This window comes from Alligator sinensis, unplaced genomic scaffold (assembly GCF_000455745.1).
Source record: "Alligator sinensis unplaced genomic scaffold, ASM45574v1 scaffold1555_1, whole genome shotgun sequence".
Classification (NCBI taxonomy): Eukaryota; Metazoa; Chordata; order Crocodylia; family Alligatoridae; genus Alligator; species Alligator sinensis.
The window spans coordinates 112,649-112,956 of NW_005843406.1; the positions used below are offsets into that span (position 1 = coordinate 112,649).

Sequence of the window (308 nt, forward strand, 5' to 3'; positions counted from 1 at the left end):
GGCCCTCAAGGGCTGCTCCTTCCTTCCCCCACTGGTGCCAGAATAATTTCCCATGACAGTGCCAGAAGTGTTCCCCCTGTTCCCGGTGGGCCCCACTGCCATGTCAGCCATGCCAAGTTGAGGACATGGCTCATGCTGGTTAGAAGAGGGAGTGGCTGCCCTCCCTGCACTGAACTCTATCCAGGCCAGCCTGCTCAGGATCAGGTTCCCTGGCTGGGGGAGTCTGTGAGTACCTCAGGCTGATTCTCTGCCATGCAGGCCACGGACTGGGTTGGGGGGAGGGGGGAGTATTGGTCAAGCCCCCCTCC

General features: G+C 61.0%; 1 protein-coding gene across 2 annotated transcripts in view; it reads left to right on the forward strand.

Annotated features, from left to right (window-relative positions):
* The window catches only part of KCNH4 (potassium voltage-gated channel subfamily H member 4), a 49,042-nt gene that overhangs the window by 48,411 nt on the left and 323 nt on the right, over window positions 1-308 (forward strand). The window lies entirely within an intron of this gene.